The 17,658-nt window shown below is 44.7% G+C and overlaps 1 protein-coding gene across 2 annotated transcripts in view; it reads right to left on the minus strand.

Annotated features, from left to right (window-relative positions):
- Nucleotides 1-16,104, minus strand: part of LRFN5 (leucine rich repeat and fibronectin type III domain containing 5) — a 148,392-nt gene extending 132,288 nt beyond the window's left edge. For both annotated transcript variants that reach the window (XM_032224503.1, XM_032224424.1), the window contains exon 1: nucleotides 15,396-16,104. The gene's annotated coding sequence lies outside the window, so the exon portion shown is untranslated. The remainder of the gene's footprint in view (nucleotides 1-15,395) is intronic.
- Between the last annotated feature and the right edge of the window lie 1,554 nt (nucleotides 16,105-17,658).

A 17,658-nucleotide genomic window follows, 5' to 3' on the forward strand; every position in this document is an offset into this window, starting at 1 on the left:
AGCCCTCTGCTCTTGAGAGAGATCACTTGGCCACACACGACTTGGATAGCCTGTATCATCCCCTTAAGAACCAAAATCATGGATGACAGGACTGCTTGAAAAAAAATTACCCGAATCAATAAATTATGCCTTCAAATATGACATGCTTCCAATTTAGTTTAACGCTTCTCCATAATCTCAACTGCAAGAAATGTAAAACACGGGAAATGAGAATCCAATTAATCTATTTCAAGTTATTGAAGGCCTTGTGAAGCATGCAAGCTGGCCCTTCAGTTTAAAAAAAAACCAGCCTGATATTTCAAGCTAAATTAAGTACAATTTTATACCCTTACTGTACTCCTTTGTGGCATCTATCAGAATCTTATGTCTTCTGGCTAGGTTTGCACTTAAAGACTCTCTCCCATTACTAATAACTGACTGAGCAAGATCTAGCATTGATAACTGATTAATCATTCAGCCCTAGAAAGAAGCTTCATGTTAGCTATAATGTCTAGCAGGCTGAAATTGCAAATCTAACAACTGCTGATTATAACTGATTATGAAAATGCAATTTTAAAAAAGCCCCAGCTTAGGAATCTACAATTATTTATTAATTAAAATATTTGCAAACGCAAATACAGGTAGTCCTCGGCTTGCAACCATACATTTAGTGACCATCTGAAGTTACAAGGGCACTGAAAAAGTGACTTATGACCATTTTTCACACTTACAACCATTGTAGCCTCCCCATGGTCACATGGTCAAAATTTGGACGCTTGGCAACTGGCATGTCCTTATGACAATTACAATGTCCCAGGGGTCATGTGATCACCTTTTGTGACTTTCTGATGAGCAAAATCAAGTGTGAAGTTGGATTCAATTAACAGCAGTGTAAATAACTTAACAACTGCCGTGAGTCACTTAACAATATTGTGGCAAGAAAGGATGTAAAATGGACAAAACTCCACTGAACAACTGCCTTGCATAGAATAGCAATGGAAATTTTGGGTTCAGTGTGGTCATAAGTTGAGGTCTACCCATAATGCATATTTAGTCTCAGCAGGCAATGCGGATGGATGGATGGATGGATGGATGGATGGATGGATGGATGGATGGATGGATTGATTTACAGGGTTACAGTTGATAACGTAAAGTGTGTTTCAAATGCAACTTGACTTCTAATAACTTCATGGACAAGTTTATACTAATTTATTGGCAACAATATGGAAAAGTCTGACCACTGCCCTCCCCCAGGTTTTTTTTTCAAATTCCCAATGTAATATATTATACTGTATCAAACTGATAAGATGGCTCAATAAATTATCTACATGGCTAGATTTAATAGTATATTAAAGGACTGATCTAGTTCTATGTTAATATTTTGTAGATATCTTATATTTTTAGTTTATACAAATGTCACTCATGCCAGGCCTGGAAGAGCCATTTTTTGCATCGGGCCTTCAGGGCCAACATTCAATGTTGTGAGGAAATAGCAATAGCAATAGCAGTAGACTTATATACCGCTTCATAGGGCTTTCAGCCCTCTCTAAGCCGTTTACAGAGAGTCAGCATATTGCCCCCAACAATCTGGGTCCTCATTTTACCCACCTCGGAAGGATGGAAGGCTGAGTCAACCCTGAGCCGGTGAGATTTGAACCGCTGAACTGCTGATCTAGCAGTAGCCTGCAGTGCTGCATTTAACCACTGCGCCACCTCGGCTCTATACCCTGCACCGTGCCCTACACCTGGAGGGGTATGGCTGAGAGGCATCTCCAGTTGGGATGGTGCCTGATTGGGCACGTTGGGTGGGGATACGTTGGGATACGTTGGGTGGGGGAAATGTGGAAGCTTTCAGATTCAGGTTTTTCCAGATGTACCAATAAGTTCCAATATGGAATTTTGAGGAAACACAAGCCTTGGAATCTTCTTCTGTTGAGGGTATTACTTGGAACCCTGACAACTCATTTATTTAACTATTCTGCATATCTATTAATATTTTCTGATTTTATTAGTATTCTTACATTCTTGTTATATTTCATCACATCCGTAAGTTATTATTATACTTACCAATAAAAGATAGATTTCACAAATGGTTTGCCATAGACTGCTTCCTAGGGATGACTGGTTCAAAGTCTCCTAGTTTCTAGCCTGGTGCTTCAGCCACCACACACCAAACCTGTCTGTTTAGCTCTATTTTATTTACTTCCCAGGCTCTATTTTATTTATATTTCACGAAATTAAAAGGCAAATGTTTGAGCAAGGCAAAAGATGGAGATGAAGACACAGCAAAGCACAAATAGAAAGTGCACGTGTTCATTCTCAACCACTGTTAATCTCAGATTTTGAAGTTCTGCTAGGCTTCATTTCCTGATCAAGGTTCTTATATCCTGGCCAAAAAGGCTCTGAAATAGGGAATTGACTACATCTTTCTCTTGGAAATTCTTCAGCTGTCAATTACTAAAAGGTACTGAAGGTCATGCCAGATGCAAATATTCTGTTTGGCCAAGTCTATATGCAGTTCTGGACTCTGCCTTCATCAAAGTTAATGCCAATTGATTAACTATTGAAAGAACAAGGCACCGTGAAATGGGGAGTGTGGAGGACTCTGTTTGTGTGTGTTTGTTTTTTTTAAAAAAAATAAAAAGACAGGCAGAGCAAATCTTCTGATAGCTTAGGCATGTCCAAATTGGCTATTAGATAAATGCCATGAGTAAACAGCTTTTTGTATCTTTTTGCTGCCATTACCAATCTTCTGGATTTTTTTCAGCCCACATGAGATGGTCTTAAGAGAGCGGAAAAAAAATATTAAATGGCTCAACTCCTTTGACTCCGTTCTTATGCTCAAAGCAATCTCAGAGAGAATGATTCTTTGTCTCCATCTCATTGCAGAAAATTTAACACAGATGTCTGTGCCTGAACTATTATTTTCAGGATGGAAGACTCAGACACGGCTGCAAGTAGTGGTGACAAGACATAAAGTTGGAGACCTCAACAACAAAATGAATGTACAAAATGAACAAGCCATCAGGTCAAGAGAACATCCATTTGGAAGTCCCTGAAGAACTGAAATGTGAAATTGTTTATCTTTAACAAAAGCAAGAGCCCTCTGTAACCTGAGAATGAATCCTAATCAGTCTATTGGTCTGGTCTGGGATGGAAATTACATATAACCAGTACAATCCTTTTTTAAAAGAGAGAGAGACAGACAGACAGACAGACAGACAGACAGACAGACAGACAGACAGAGACAGAGACAGAGACAGAGAAGCAAACTTGAGAAGAATCCAGGACATTGCAAACTGTTAACTGTTAAATATCTTCTTCACCAAATACAAGAGAAAGGTTTTTGTTTTTACCTTATTAAAGGTAAATTTGTCAATTGTATAGAAGGACTAGCCGATAACCCGTCGTTGCCCAGGTATTTATTTATAGGGGGAGAATATCCGGACCAAACGTAATTTCTAATGTTGGTTTTTCCCACTTACCAGAGGGAGCCCCCTTGTGGAGTACTGTGAAGCCATTACCATGCACTGCACAGTAGAAGCCATTTTAAGGCACGACAGGCTGTATCTTAACAGAACACTCACACCAAGGGATTTTGGGGGTGTCTTACCCCCACAATATTTTTCTCCGGAGGGTACATCATCTGCATACTAAGTTTGGTTGAAATTGCTTGAGGCGTTCTAGAGTTATGCTGGAACGTGTGTGTGTGTGTGTGTGTGTGTGTGTGTGTGTATGTGTGTGTGTGTGTATACATACATACATACATACATACATACATATATGTGTGTGTGTGTGTGTGTGTGTGTGTGTGTGTGTTTTATTTGTGCTGATAAATAAATAAAGGGAGACTAGTATAGATCTATTTCAAGCTATTTAGCTCTCATCAGCTAGCCATACCCTTACTGGGATTCGAACCTGTGCGTATTGCATCTTAGTCAAACATCTTAGCCATTAAGCCACAGGTCTCCTCCTTATCAGCTGATATATATTTTTATATATATATATATATAAAAAATAGTAAAAAATCTAATAGATACCTTTCACCCTGGTTTCGCTGATAACGGATAAGAGCCTGTGGCCTAATGGCTAAGATCTCTGCCTAGTATGTAATATAGCCCAGGTTCAAAATCCCAGTAAGGGTATGGCTAGCTGATGAGAGCTTGAAATAGATCTATACTAGTCTCCCTTTATTTATTTATCAGCACAAATACATACATATATATATACATATACACACACACATACATACATACATACATACATACATACATACATACATACATACATATATGAATGAATGATAAGGCAAGCCATGGCTATACTTTCTGGATTTTTTTTTGAAATTGTCAACATGTAAATGGATAGGGATGAGTAGATACTATTTTCAAAAGACTTTGTCAAACTTAGCCATCATGTGATCATAAGAGAGTTGGGTTAAAGTACAGGGAATAGGAATAAATAATTTTATAAAGATCAGAACTAAGACCAACACTGGATCTGGTTTGTCAATCTACAACAGTAAGATCTTAATGAATGGCCCGTAGATGAACAAACAGAGAGATTTAAGGGTCTAAAATAGAAAAAGATTATAGCTGTTTAGCTACTTACAAAATCATAGCTCTACAATGAAACTAGAAAAGGAATCAAAGATAAAATTGCTAATGTCATTATGCTTTTAAATAAATGTAGGACACAATCACACTTGGAATACCTTTGTAATTTTTATCATCACATCTCAAACAGCCAGAAAAAGAAAAAAATATTACCAAATGATCAAAAGACTAGAATAAATCTCCTATGAGGAAATGTTATTTTGGGGGCATTTCAACTTGGGAGTGGAAAGCTAGAAAAGGAAAACAGAATAGAATAGATTTTTTTCCCCTTTCTATAATAATACAAAGGGCTTATGTGTCATCCATAAAGCAGAATGTTGGAAGCTTCCAAACAGATAGCAGAAGGAACTCAGAGATGGTATTCCATCAGTTCGCCCAAACTGGTAGCGGAAATCATGGGTGGCCCCGCCCACTCGCCCCGGCTCTACAGCATCCATTTTTTCACCAAAAGCACATGTGTGGAAGGCTGTGCACATGCACAGAGGTGGCATGCCCTCACATTTGCAATACCACCCCTATTCCACCCCTGGAATAGGCTATATAGTTAAAAACTGCTAGCAAAACTATTTGCCACTGAAGGCAAAATGGGAACTGGGAACAGGCTCCAGCTGTTCTTTTGCCTCACTGCTGTCTAGCTCTCTCTCTACCTCCAACGCAGAGCCCTCATCTGAGCTTTCCTCAACCCCCAGGACTGGCCCATGTTCCTCCCCAACTTCCTCATGGTCCGACTGTACTTTCAGCTCCGCTGGCCGCCAGCGGGCCCCAACAGGAGAATGCTACAATAGCCATAATTTTTCCATCATAGACTTCATGTTGATCACTCCAGAAATAGACTGGTAGGCAATCAATTAGCCTGATCGGTGGGACTCCTTTATATTTCATAAGATGATTCAAGCATTTGCTGCACAAATTGCCTCATAATTCTATTTAAGCATTAAAAGTCGAACCAGTATGGTTGCAAAATGATTTATGCCCCCTCCCAAAAGCTCAGAAATTTCTCATATAATATGATCAGTATTCCACTGTTTTGAACACCCATTCACATGCGTGCCCTTCCATCTTCACCCCATCCAATATTTTATTCTAGCAGGCAACTGTGATACCAATATCTTAACAATCATTGATACAATGCTTGGTTGTACACTTTAAACTTCCAATTCTAGCAATCAACCTTTCTGCACAGTTCAGCTATTGTTATAAAGTATTTATGCATAGTGTAATGTGGGCACAAATTATTATAGTGATAACATCACATTTCCTGTATTTATAAATGTTAAGTGTAATGTATTTCAGAGTCTAAAATTTAGATGAAATCAATTCATCTAAAACCCAAATCGATGGGAGCTAGGAAGTGGGAGTTCTTCTGAAATTTCTCAGTAGCAACGAAGTCTTTCTAGCCATTCACCAGCTAAGGGAGGAGATATCTTTGAGAGAATTTTTAGAATCTCACCTGCTATACAGGTAGTCCCCGACCTACAACAGTTCATTTAGTGACTGTTAAGATACAGCAGCACTGAAAAGAGTGACTTATGAACATTTTCCACACTTACCATCATTGCAGTATGCCACATAATCAAAATTCAGACGCTCGGCCACTGACTCATATTTATGACGGTTGCAGTATCCCAAGATCATGTGATCCTCTTTTGTGACCTTCAGACAAGCAAAATCAATAGAGAAGCCAGATACACTTAAGAACCCTGTTACTAATTTAACAACTGCAAGAGATTCTTTAGCAAGAAAGGACGTAAAATAGGGCAAAACTCACTTAACGAATGTCTCACTTAGCAACAGAAATTTTGAGCTCAATTCCTAAGTCCTAAGTCAAGGACTGTTTTTATCAATATTTGCCCCATCTCCATTTTTTTCTCCTTCTCCACTTCTTCTTTCAACTTGTCCAAAGCAATCTGACAGTGACAGGTGCTGTTGTCCTCAAGCACAGAAAATAGCATCACAAAATCATAGGGCTGAAAGGGACCTTGGAGGTCTTCTAGACCAACCCTCTACTCAAGACAACACAGTATTATGGTTGCCCAGTCTGCTCTTAAAAACCTCCAGTATACATATAAACAAAATGTTCACTTGCCCTTCGCTATTGTTGCAGCTCCAGCACACATTAGAAAATCTGCATAGAAAAGAAAGCACCACTTTGAGAGTTTAGTGCATGGGTGTCAAACTCGCAAGTCATGTTGTCATCATGTGATGTATTGTGTCTTCCCCCCCCCCATCGCTAAACTGGGGGTGGGCATGCCCAGCGTGTGACACATCCAGCCTACGCCCCGCGGGTTTGACACCCTGGTCTAGTGCAGTGGTGGGTTTCAAAAATTGTTCGAACCTACTCTGTGGGTGTGGCCTCTTTTGTGGGAGTGGCTTGCCGCCCATGTGACCAGATGGGAGTGGCTTGCCGCCCATATGACCGGATATGAAAATGCCGCCGACACTTGTCAGAACCACCTTAAATTACCTCACACGCAGCACTGGCATGCATAAGAATATGATGTAAACTTGTTTTTTAAAAGGCATCTTTGGTTTGCGTTAAAACCACTTCAACACACGAAATGTTCTGATTGCACCACAAACGCAGTAGTCATCCTTACCTTTCACAGAGGCACTGAGTTTTATAAATATGAGCATGATAGTGTAGAATAATCATATCCAAGGACCAGTGGTGGGTTTCAAAAAAATTTGGAACCTCTGGGTGTAACCTGCTTTCCAGGTCCACTGGTGGAACCTCTTCTAACTGGTTCGGTAGATTTGAGGAACCGGTTCTACCGAATAGGTGGGAACTGGTAGGAACCCACCTCTGGTCTAGTGGTACCAAAACTCTGGATCTATTTTGGCTGATCCTCCTCAAAGCCCATCACCACCATGTTTGACAGCAATTACTGAAGGTTGCTGGCATAATTCCACCTGTTATGTTGAGACTGTACCACTGAAATGGTAGCAGGAGCCATAATATAGCCTTAGAATAGAATTGTAGCAATAGCACAGACTTATATACTGCTTCACAGTGCTTTACATCCCACTCTAAGCGGTTTACAGAGTTAGAAAGAGGAAGGGGTCAACCTATTTTCCAAAGAATATGAAGGCCAGATAAGGAACAATGGATGAAAACTGATCAAGGAGAGATTCAACCTAGAAATAAGGGGGGGGGGATTCTGACAGTGAGAACAATCAATCAATGGAACAGCTGAAGTTGTGGGAGCTTCAGCTTTTAGCAAGAGACTGGACTGTCATCAGTCAGTCTGTCTATTGCCCCCAACAAACTGGGTCCTCATTTTACCGACCTCAGAAGGATGGAAGGCTGAATCAACCTTGGGCCTATCAAATCGAACTCCTGACAGTGAGCAGTCACCCTGTAATACTGCATACTAATCACTGTGCCACCACGGCTCTTATGTACACACACAGCTCATCCATACAAGTAGTTACAATCATAATGGAGTCTGAAATGATGGTGCTAAGTCATGGCAGTTAAGTGCATCACCACATGACCCCTCCCAACTTTGCAACCTTTTTAGGGCAATTATATTAAACAAATGCCACAGACGTTAAGCAAACCCATTTTCAACTAAGGGAGGGAGGGAAGGAGGGACGGAGGATTTGCACATGATATCAAGCTGGCAGGAATAGCCAACACTCCAGAAGACAGGCTTAAGATACAGAAGGATCTAGACAAACTTGAACATTGGGCAATATCTAATAAAATGAAACTCAGTGGTGAAGAGAGTAAGGTTCTACATTTAGGCAACAAAAACGAAATGCACAGGTACAGTATAGGTGGTACCTTGCTCAACAGTAGTAACTGTGAGAGGGATCTTGGGGTCCTAGTGGACAACCATTTAAATATGAGCCAGCAGTGTGCAGCAGCTGCCAAAAAAGCCAACACAGTTCTAGACTGCATAAACAGAGAGATAGAATCAAGATCACACGAAATGTTAATACCACTTTATAATGCCTTGGTAAGGCCACACTTGGAATGCTGCATCCAGTTTTGGTCGCCACGATGTAGAAAAGATATGGAGACTCTAGAAAGAATGCATAGAAGAGCAACAAAAATGATTAGGGGACTGGAGGCTAAAACATATGAAGAACGGGTGCAGGAACTGGGTATGTCTAGTTTAATAGAAAGAAGGACTAGGGGAGACATGATAGCAGTGTTCCAATATCTCAGGGGTTGCCACAAAGAAGAGGTAGTCAAACTATTCTCCAAGGCACATGAGGGTAGAACAAAAAGCAATGGGTGGAAACTAATCAAGGAGAGAAGCAACTTAGAACTGAGGAGAAATTTCCTGACAGTTAGAACAATTAATCAGTGGAACAGCTTGCCTCCAGAAATTGTGAATGCTCCAACACTGGAAGTCTTTACGAAGATGTTGGATAGCCATTTGTCTGGAACGGTTTAGGGTTTCCTGGCTAAGCAGGGGGTTGGACTAGAAGACTTCCAAGGTTCTATCTATCTATCTATCTATCTTATCTTATCTTATCTATCTATCATCTATCTATCTATCCAAACATACATATATACATACATACATACATGCGCATGCATAACACACACACACACACACACACACACATTAAAAAATCAATAAGCAACATATGGACCTGGAGGAAAATCCATTCACAAGCACAAAATGTGGAAATACAGGCACTCCTCAACTTATGACCCATTGGAAGCAGAGTTTCCATTGTTAAGCAAGGCGGCTGTTAAGTGAGTCACACCTGATTTTACAAACTTTTCTGGCCAGGGATATTAAACAAATCATTGCAGTTGTTAATCAAATGGTCATATGGTCATTAAGCTAACCTTATTTCCCCCATTGACTTTGATTGTTGGAAGCTGGCTGGGAAGGTTGCAAATGGTGATCACATGACCAGGGAGGGCGCTGCAACTATTGTAAATCCATGCCAGTTGCCCAGTGCTTGATTTTTGATCATGTGACTGTGGGTATGCTGCAAAATGGAAAGACCAATCGTATGTCCTTTTTATCAATGCCTTGTAACTTCGAACCGTCACTAAATGAATGGTTGTAAATCAAGGATTACCTGCATCCTTCCCAGCTGCTGTCTTGACTTCAGAACCGCCATGAATTCAGGATAGCATCAGTAGCTACCTCTTTTCTCTTGAATGAACGATGGCTTATTCCTGGAATAAATGCCTCCTTCTATATCACAAATCGCAGAGATCCATCAACCCACAGAGCACCATTAAATGGGACACCTGCTTGGTCCCACTAGGTTCTTTCTTAATTAAGCTCAAGAATTTCCCTGCTTTCATTATAAAAAAAAATATTGGCTGAGTGCCAGCTGTCTTGCCAGCTGCATCACTGTCCATTTTGGACAGTTTTCAAGCAACCCTGTTACTCATGATTATAACTAATTCTGACAAGATTTTAATCCTTCAAAATCTGTGCAGATTTAAACTGTGGGATATTTTTCCATTCCATACCATTATCTATTTCCACCTGCTAACATCACAGTTGAATTTCCCTGAAACATTCTTCCCATGAATGCCAAGTAGAGTTGGCTCAAAAATATTTAGGAAATCTTCCAGCTAATTGTGCTTCCCTCCCCACTCCATCCCAGAAATTGTTTTCAGAGCTTCATTCTTTTCAGAAAATTATGGGTCGGGGGTATGGGGGGAGAACTCTCCCACATTTCTACTACAGATGAAAATCTAAATAGCATTTAGTCTCAGAACTGTCCAACTTGCCCAATATTGTATTTAAATTTAGTGTTCATTTTTTTATTCTTTCTCATAAATTCATGAACTGGAACATTTTCTGATTAGAAATAAGGGCTAGGAAAGGGGGGTGGGATTGAAGTAGCATTCCATTTCTAAACTGTGGACTGACCTGGATAATCAGGTCTTCTGCAGTATGCAAAAGCTCTTGATTTGGAAACCAGGTATCTCACTGAGGCAGAGAAATACATTTTGCACAAAGCACATCTAGGCATAGGCCCACTTCTGAAAGATAACACCGCTCCTCAAAACAGATTCCAGACAACCTACAAACATCAAGGATAAGCCAGACCGTGACATTCATTCATAATACAGCTTATTTCTTTGGTCACAACATGTTATGTGAGCAGAGGAGCCATGTTTTCTTAAGCCAGGCTTAGAACTAAGCATGTTATAGGAATCCAGGCGTTTAATTTTAACCATTCTCCACCAAGGCTACAGAGAAGAGGGCTTGGAAAGCAGGCAAGATTCTCTAGTACTTCCTGGGGAAAGCAGACTCTGAAGAGAAAAGTACGCAATACATGAGTATCTCTGTCCAATCCCCATGTGCATATCCAGCACAGTCTTGCTAACAAAGGAAAGCAAGGATGGATATCAGTGATGGGATTCAAAAAAATTTAGTACCGGTTCTGGGGGCATGGCTTAGTGGGCACAGCATGGCTTGGTGGGTGTGGCTTGGTGGGCAGGGCTTGGTGGGCATAGCAGGGGAAGGATATGGTAAAATCTCCATTCCCTTCCCACTCCAGGGGAAGGATCAGAGGTGAGTTCCTACTGATTCAGACTGGTTCAGCCAAGTAGGTAGTGACTCGGTTGCCCACACAGCTGAACCAGTTCTACTGTTGGCGGTGCCATCTTGATTTTTGGTACTGCACATGCAAAAGATTTTGCCCATTAAATCTGCAGTAATGTTGGTAGTAACCCACCCCTAGGAAGGAAAATGTAAAATCTCCATTTCCTCCCAATCAGCTGGGACTTGGAAGGCAGAGAATAGATGGGGCAGGGCCAGTCAGAAGTCGTATTTATCGGTTCTCCAAACTACTCAAAATTTCCACTACTGATTCTCCAGAATTAGTCAGAACCTGGTGAATACCAACTCTGATGGGTATGCATGGAAGGGTTGAAGAAACATCTTTAAGCTATAGAGATTTTCAGAGATTGACGTTAAGTGGCAGGTGACAACACCTAGCAAAGCTAGGGTTCAACAACCTATCAGAACCTATCCCAAGGTGAAGATAGATAGATAGATAGATGGATGGATGGATGGATGGATGGATGGATGGATGGATGGATGGATGGATGGATGGCAGGCAAACTACTTCCAGAGTATGGCCTTCAAAAACCCAATGTGACCATCACATGCTCCCAAGGAACCAAGCTGCATTTCAATGGGGGTTTAATTTAAACCAAATTGCCCTTAGTATTTATCAGAAGGATGCAGGCAAAAAAAAATCTGTTGGTGGAGTATCATTTATCTTCCCAATCTATCAAATTTGGCACTACAATTGCTCATGTGTGACTCAAATTGCAGGAGAGAAAATCAGAACTCTAGAAAATTGCCTGCTTTCAATTATGCATGCACACAAGCACACACATACACACACACAAGCACACACACACACACATCTTTTTGTCACATCCTGCCTTAATCCTTTTGTTCTTGTATATGAAGCTTTTACAGTTAGGCTGCTTATTACAATTGTTCAGGCAAGAGGCGAGTCCTACCTTCTAAGTTCTGTTGCTTCCATCTAAAATGTTACCTAATTCAGGACCAAGAGCATCTAAGACATAGGAAGCACAGGCTGCAAAAAAAAAGCCCTTCTTCTAACCCACAGTACCTTGAGATAAATCACTTGTTGGAAGCCAACTCCTTTCCCAAGCTTTTCTAAAAGGAAGGGAACACTTTTCCAATAAGGCCTTCGTATCCAGGAGCAAAGTCATTATCTGTTTCCTTGGGAAATGGCAGTATTTTCACCAGGAATTAGTAGTTAATTTCAAACCTTACTGGGAATCAAAGGCAATAAGCTGTCTTCACCTTCAAATATTTCCAAGCAAGGAAACCCAAGACAGATTTGCCATGTCAATCACTCTTTCCTTTGTCATTCAAGCAAGTCAGACCATAATCGGGCCCAACATTTCTGTTGCTAAATGAAACATTTGAATTTTGCCCCATTTGGCAACCTTTCTTGCCACAACTGTTAAGTGAATCGCAGCAACGGTTACATTAGTAACATGGTTGTTAAGTGAATCTGGTTTCCCCATTGACTTTGCTTGTCAGGTGATCACATGACCCCAGGAGCCTGCAACCATCATAAATATGTGTTCTGACCTAGGCTTCCTAAGAAAGTATAAATCACAACCCAAAAATGTTCCTGTAAAAAAACAGCCCTGTTACCAATCCTTCAAACAGAATAAATATTGATCTCCAGGGAAGAGAGCTATTATATCTATAAACGTCACTGCGGCCCTGTGCCTCATCTATAAAAATAAACATCTAGACTCTTCTTTTGATGTTTTCCTTGGTTATACAAGATTTTGGATTTTTTTTTTTTCCTTGTGCAGCTACTTGGAACCTCCTTGAATGAAAACATCTACTATATCAGCCGTATTCAACACAGCCTTATAAGGAAAGCTAAGGTGCCTATGACAATTCTGCAAAAGGAAAGAAACATAACCAGGGTTCACATAAATGTTATTCAGTGTATGACAGAGGTCGTCACTTGAACCAAACTCTTTCCTGATCTACCCAGTCTGAGCAAAGCTACCCCTTTATATTTACATTAGATAAGTCGGGCCAAAACTTGAATCTGCTGGACGGATGAAATAAACTGTCTTAGAAAGGGGGGGTGCCTGACACAGGGCAAGCTGAATCGAGACCAACATCAGAAAGAAAACAGGGTCAAACAGTGCACATTCCCCTCCAAGATGAGTTAGAATGGAGCAGGCTGTTTTCAAAGTAGAGCAAAATGTCCAAAGTCCACAAAGAACCAACAGTAGCACCAATCAAAGCCAGAGATGTTTCACTTAGCTTGGAAGAAGCTCCAACTTGCCCTCTGCTTCCTTCCACATCTCAATCCTAATAAAGCAGCCCTCTCCAAAGGAAGCAGATCACATCTCAGCCTTCAGCTCTGGGGAGACCCCCACAATCATTCTTGCCCACCCAGCTTAGTCTGCCCTTTTCATTTCCCAGTTGCACATACCAAAGGCCCAGAATCCAAGTGAGTGGATAATTTTAAAAAAATACTCCCTAACAAGGGAAATCCTAAAGTACCTTAAAGAATAGCTTAGAATATTACGAGAAAAAACTGGAGAAAAGCAGTTAATAAAGCCCCAGGTCACAGATGGACATGCAGTAAAAATATTGTTCAAAAGGTGGGCCAAGCTGAAAGATCAAACACCCCAATGGACTGAAAGTTCCCACTGGACTTTCCTCTTCTTTCCCTGGGCCCAAAAAAGCAGATTTAAATTTAAATTTAAAATGTAGAGATCAAAGTAAACCGCTCCAAACTCGATTGCAGAAAATAATGTCTTCAGCAACAGAGTGGTCAATGCCTGGAATGCTCTACTTGACTCTGTTGTCACATCCTCAAACCCCCAAAGCTTTAACCTTAAGACTGTCTACCGTTGACCTCACCCCCCCCCCCATTCCTAAGAGATCTGTAAGGGGTGGTGCATAAGCACACCAGCATGCCTACCACCCCTGTCCTATTGTTCCCATTTATTTGTACTCATTTCCTATGTATGTACGTATACCTGCTTATACATATATGTTTACATGTTATATTCGTACTTATACTTGTTTTCTTTTGCATGCTTGACAAACCAAAATAAAATAAATAAAAAAGATTTTACCCTTCCCATCTCCTTTCAGAGCCACCCCCCATTCCTTCTCTCTCCACTTTGGCTCTTGGCCTTCCTGATGTCCTGCCTGGATCGGGGTCTACATCTCTTCCTGCTCTCCCACCTTGTCTTCCCTGCCAGGTCTTTCTTTCATTCAAATCCATCCTGGCGAATGCATCCAAATTGATCGCCTCCGCAGCCTCTGGAGAACTTTCTGCCGCCCTCACCACAAGCTTTCCGAAGGCATTGGGAGTGGGGGGGGGGGAGCCTAGGCTAACCTAATCCATGACAGTGGAAGGGCCAAGGGGACAGCCATCCAAAAGCGATGCTCTATACACCCACACCCCCATCCTGGCTGCGGAGAAAAATCTGCGCAGGCAAAAAGGGGAAGCGAGGCGGGTTCCCCACGAAAAGGGGGTGGCGAAGTGACCCGGGGGGTCGTCCGACAAAACCCCAAGCAGCAGTTCGGACCCCTCGCAAAACGATTCCACACACACAGGTGAACCCACAGGCCTTCGCCCCCCGGATTTGCGCGCTAGAGAAAGGGAGAGTGCAAGTACAAAAAAAAAAGAAAGAAAGAAAAGGGGAAAAAGCGGGTTTTATGCGCTTGCCCTCCGTGGGGACTCCCCGTCTAACGCGCCGGCACAGCCATCCTCTCCAAAGCCGGCCCTGGAGCTCCCCCAGCCTGCCAAAGCCGAAGTAGCAAGAAAACTCCAGAACCGTTTAAAGGGGGGGGGGGTGCGGGACCTTGACGCCCCCACCCCTTCCATGTAGACGGCGCGGGGAGGGGCTTGTCCACAAAAAGGCTCCCTTCGCCTCTTTTACCGGGCCAAGAAATAACAGGGCAGGCGGCTGAATGTCGGCGATGGCGACACACTTTCTCGCCCGTCTTCCCTGCAGGCGGCCCGGTAGGGAAAAACCGCTTAAGACGCAGCGGCCACACCTGGCGGGGCCGGGGGCGCCTCTAGCTCCCCCCGACGCCTCTTGGGAGGACGGGGTGGGAAACCGCCTCACTTCGTTTCTCACCTCCGCTCCCATCGCGCCTCCCCCCTCCCCCCAAAAAGACGCCACCACCTTGGAAGATCCTTTCCCCGGAGAACCTTCCGCACCTCTCGCCGCTCCGCCGACCCACCCAGCCCAACCCAGCCCTCCCGCCGGCAGCTGCGCTGGGGGGCTGCAATGCAGAAAGCAAAACGGAGCCGCCGGCCGGCACTTACCTGCTGCCTCCCGGGGAATCCGACCGCCCGGGGAGCTCCTTCTCCCACGGCCGCCTTCCACGTCCCTGCTCCAGTGCTTCGCTTAGCAGCAGCCGCCGCCGCATCCTAGAGGTAAGAGGCGCCGGTCAGCAATGTTCGGGTCGGGCCCGAAGCGCCTGGCTCGGTTCGAGCGCTCCAACCGCGACGCCCGCCCCATGGAAAGCTTCGGGGGGCGGCGGCGGCGGGGAGTGAATCTGGCCGGGCGTGACCTTGCCCCACACCCGTCGGTGGTTCCTCCGCTCGCCCCGTTGCATCAAATCCCGCCGCGCTCCCACACGGGCACGATGCCGCCCGCTCTCTCCCCCCGGCCGCCGATCGGAGCTCCGCCGCGGAGTTCGAGCGCCTCCACCTCCCTCCCGGCTGCCGCCGTTCACATCGCCGTCACGAGCGGCACAGGAGGAGCGATGGAGTCGGAGCCTCGGCCAGGCGCCGCTTTAACGAAGGCGGAGGCAGCAGCGGCGGCAGCAACGCAGCAACGCCCGGACGCTCCCCGCCCGTGTCTGGGCTGCTCCGACGCCCCTCGGCCGAGGTTCGCAGCCCGCCGCAGCCAGCTCCATCCCCGGCGCCGCTGCCGCTGCTGCCGCTGGTGCACGAGCGGGAAAAGGAGGTTGCCGCTGCCGCCTGACCGAAAGCCGCTCGGCTCGCTGCCGCATGAAGCTTTCCCGCGGCGGCGGCGACTCCTCCGCAGTCAGAAGCGCGCTCGAGTGGCGGAGACTGGAAGCGTCCAGCGCCGCCCGCCGGGGAAGGGCGGGATATCGAGGGGCGGGCAGGCGGAGGAGCGCCCGCCCGCTTGGGCCGGCCCTCGCTCCGCCTGGCCTCAAATAAAAACACCCGTGCCGGGGAGACGCGTCGCCACTTGGCGACAAGCGCCCTAGCTGGACGCGCCGAAGCGGCGCCCGGACATCAATGACGCCGGTGGGGGAGTGGGAGAGAAGGAGGAGGAGGGTGATGATGGCAACTAACCGGCCGGCTCCTACTTTCCTCTTCCGTCTCTGCCAGGCCGTTTCAGGGAAACTTTGCCTCGGGCAGCGTCTCACGTCCGCCTGGGAAGAGGCAGGGCGAAGCATTCCTGCGCGCTTCCCGGCTCCGCTTTGAGGCTGCTTCGAAGGAGACCGCCGCTTGACGTTTGGGGCTCCAGAAAGGGAACTCGCGATGGGAAAGCGCGCCTGCTTAGTCGGGAGGGGTGGGCGGGGGGGGAGCAATCTGCTGGGACGCTGCTGCTGGCGAGTCAGGCCCCCCAGCGCTGCTTTGGCCTGGAATCGTTTCCCCTTCTTCAGCCGCGGGTCGGAAGAAGCTTGCTGTCCCCACGAGCTCGAAAGCAGCTTTCCCAAAGCCGCCCGGCATTTTCCGGGGGAGGGGAGGGCGGGCAGGTGGAAGCCCACAGTTGCACGTCGAAGTTTCCGCAGACGAAAGTGCGTTGAAGACGGTGAAGCCGCCGGCGACAGCTACCTTTGGGGTCGGCCCGCAATTTACCTGTTGTTTCTTCAACTAGGGGTAGAGAAAGGTGGCAGCTTTATATGCAAAGGGCAGGGAGGGGAGAGAAAGGAGGCAATAACACTCTTTTGACTGTCCCTTTGTTGGTTTTGCAGTTCTGCGTGCCTGAAAGGAGATGGGAGTTCTAGTTTGATGGACAGGAGACCCCAGCAAGGAAGTGAAGATCCTGGGGTCTCAATTGAAAAATCCATTCATGCACAGTTCCAGTGGTGGCCTAGCTACTCTCCTCCAGCTGCATATAAGGATATAACAAAGCATTACCTACCTTGAAGAGCAATACTGCTTTCTGCTCAATATTACTTGTGAAATTCTCCTGATGGAAGATTGGATTCCCGTGGGAAGGGATTCTCGTGGTCCTTTTGCAGCTTGAAATGCTTTGAAGGCTCTTTAATCACTACAAAAGCACCAAGGTCACTTTGTCAGTTGCATTCCTCATTATAGCTGTAACAAAAACAGAAGAAGCAAACAGAATGAAGAGGGGTGGGGGGAGAAGAATCAACAAGGCAGGATTGTGGGCTTCTCTTGGGGCCAGTTTGTGGATTAAGCCACCTGGTTTGAAGTGGCTGCCAGTTTCTCTGCAAGAAATTAAAACGATCCTCTTCTTAGCAGGAGAAGCTGGCAGCTTTCCTTCTGATAGTCTGTCCCTCTTCCACAAGGTCAGGTCTTTTTGTGCTGATGGCTGTGAAACATTTAGGAGCTGGAGATTGATTAGAGAGCACCAGCGTGAACT

This window comes from Thamnophis elegans, chromosome 1, assembly GCF_009769535.1.
Source record: "Thamnophis elegans isolate rThaEle1 chromosome 1, rThaEle1.pri, whole genome shotgun sequence".
Taxonomy (NCBI): Eukaryota; Metazoa; Chordata; class Lepidosauria; order Squamata; family Colubridae; genus Thamnophis; species Thamnophis elegans.